Source organism: Triticum aestivum, chromosome 2B, assembly GCF_018294505.1.
Source record: "Triticum aestivum cultivar Chinese Spring chromosome 2B, IWGSC CS RefSeq v2.1, whole genome shotgun sequence".
NCBI classification, from domain to species: domain Eukaryota; kingdom Viridiplantae; phylum Streptophyta; class Magnoliopsida; order Poales; family Poaceae; genus Triticum; species Triticum aestivum.
In genome coordinates, this window is record NC_057798.1 from 780,826,181 (window position 1) to 780,829,251 (window position 3,071).

Below are 3,071 nucleotides of genomic sequence, written 5' to 3' on the forward strand. Positions count from 1 at the left end.
GTAGCAATGCGGCCCCAACCCCAGCCCTCGCGAAATCGCGAGACCAGTACCACGCGTACATAACTATGCTCTGGAGATACGATGGGCATAGGGGGAGGGGCACAACCACGGCATGCCCAGAGTGCGGCTCAACCGCACAAGGGGCTCCCAATTGTGTCATTCTTTTTTTTCTTGTTCTCAGGACTCTGTTTTCCAAAAGCCCTGTCCGGCAGTAGAATTGCCGAACTCACGATGCAACAGCCAGGGAAGCAGAAAAGCTACGTCGAGTGTCCAGGTAGTCTCTATTACGAGCAGTATACCTGTTTTACATACCATCCCATAGCCTACCTGTCGGTGTCAAAACCGGTGGATCTCGGGAAGGGGGTCCCAAACTGTGCGTCTAGGCGTATGGTAATAGGAGACAAGGGACACGATGTTTTTACCCAAGTTCGGGCCCTCTCGGTGGAGGTAAAACCCTACTCCTGCTTGATTAATATTGATGATATGGGTAGTACAAGAGTTGATCTACCACGAGACCAGAGAGGCTAAACCCTAGAATCTAGCCTATGGTATGATTGTTCTTCGTCCTACGGACTAAAACTCTCCGGTTTATATAGACACCGGAGAGGGCTAGGGTTACACAGAGTCGGTTACAATGGGAGGAGATCTTCATATCGTATCGCCAAGCTTGCCTTCCACGCCAAGGAAAGTCCCTATCCGGACACGGGACGAAGTCTTCAATCTTGTATCTTCATAGTCCGGGAGTCCGGCCAAAGGTCATAGTCCGGCCATCCGGACACCCCCTAATCCATGACTCCCTCAGTAGCCCCTGAACCTGGCTTCAATGACGACAAGTCCGGCACACAAATTGTCTTCGGCGTTGCAAGGCGGGTTCCTCCTCCGAATACTTGATAGAAGATGTTGAACACAAGGATAGTGTCCGGCTCTGCAAAAATACGTTCCACATACCACCGAAGAGAGAATAATATCTGCACAAATCTAATCTGCTGACGTATTCCGCAACGTGACATAACGCGCAGTCAAGCCTTCATTCGAATCATTTTACTGTTCCCCCTCAGCGCGTTTAGCGAGGCAGTTTCCTTGGCACGTCTTATCGAAGCAGAGATCATGTCCCCTTATTCTGGGATTCTCATCAATACGGGCGTGGGTAACCCAACCGTGCCTTTTGGTATGACTCTCTAATTGAAAGCGAGTCCCAAACAGTTATAGGGAGGGCTCTTGGTATTCAACTCCTTTATAAAGAGACCAAGGCTCGACTCCCTTCTCTTTCAATCCAATCGAATCCGCCCCTCGCCTCGAGTTCCAACACTCAAAGCTTCTAGTTTTAGGCGCTTCGGACTTTCAACGATGTCCGGTTCCGACCTTCAAGGCCGGTGGGTGCCCTCATCCATTATGGAAGAAGACGTGCGAAAGCTGAGAGATGACAGGTATCTAACCGGCGAAATCTCGCATAGGCTGCCTGCTCAAGGGCAGGCCATTCCTTCTCCCCAGCCCGGTAAGAGCGTGGTGTTCACATCTCACTTCCTTCGGGGGCTAGGCTTCCCGATTGATCCCTTCGTGAGAGGGCTGATGTTCTATTACGGGCTGGAATTCCACGACCTAGCTCCGGAGTCCATCCTCCAAATTTCATCTTTCATTGTTGTGTGCGAAGCCTTCCTCCATATCACCCCTCACTTCGGATTGTGGCTCAAAACCTTCAAGGTGGAGCCGAAGATGATCGAGGGGCAGCACGCTGAGTGTGGAGGAGTTATCATAGGCAAGATAGCCGGTGCTCCATGGCCCGAGGGCACTTTCCAAGAAGAGTTCGGCTTATGGCAACGGGACTGGTTTTACATCACAGCCCCCAGGGGCACCACATGGGTGGCGCCGCCTGCTTTTCGCTTGGGTCCCCCACCACGGCGAGCGTCATGGGTCAATGAAGGGCTTATCTGGGGGCCGTCCAAAGACGTGCCCCTTCTGCAGGACCGCATTCGAGATCTCCTAGAAAGAGATATTAACTTGACTGTGGTGGCGCAAGTTATGCTGATTCGCCGCACGCTTCCCTGCAAACGTCGCCTCTTCGCCTGTGGGAATTTCATCCGGAGGGACCGCGAGTCCTCCAACATTTTATGGGCGCGACGCCCGTGGAGATGTACAAATTGTTCTTCGGACCACAAGCAAGGTGTCCGGACTTGTCCGAGGACGCAGGCCTGAGCTGTAATCGCCAGGATGCTAAGGTAAGTAGCCCCATGTTTGGACAAACCATCCGTATTTTCATTATAAAGTTGCCCTTTAACAGAGCTATCCTTTGAACAGGAGTGGATAGCGAAGGCAAAGCTTATCAGGTGTCTAGCCCCCCTGCCCGAGACCGCGCCGGATCCTGTGTTAACCAGGATGCTGGAGATTACACTTTCGGCAGAGGGCGAAGAGGGGAACCAAGGAGCTACCTCCTCCACGAAGGAGACTGTCAGGAAGGAAGAAATCGAGAATCCCCCAACCTGGGAAAGAAAATGAGTGCCTCTGAAGACCCGGAGGGGATAACCTTGAAACGGGGGAAGAAATCTTTGTCAGAGGATCCGGCGCCGGAGATTGCCCCGGCCGCATTGCGCCCTCAAGGGGATCAGTTTTCCTCCGAGCCGTAAGTAAAGAGAGGGATTCAAAAATTAGTGGTATCCCTGTTTTATTTCTGAGGAAGATAACCAAAATATTACCTTGCAGTTCGGACCTCGACCCTTCTCAGCAGAGCTCGTCTTCAGGGGATCTTCATCCGGAAATGATGGAGAGCGAAACGCCTCCCCTAGCTGCACCCACTTACGAGGCAGGCGACCCCGAGGTGTCGTCCCGTCGGGTTTCTCCCTGTCAGGATCCTGAAGGAGGTCGTCGGGCTAGTCCGGTGCCCTCTGGTGCGCGGTCGGAGAGGCTGAAGGATCTGCTCGGGCGAGCGTCTGTCTCAGAAGAACACCGTATGTTGATGAACAAGGTGATAGGAAGGATTTCATCCGCGGAAAGCGGGTTGTACGAGGCCGCCAGGAGTTTACTGACAGGCTTTGAGGTACGCGAAAAGGTGTACCTTTTGGTAGAGCCCCATAAAA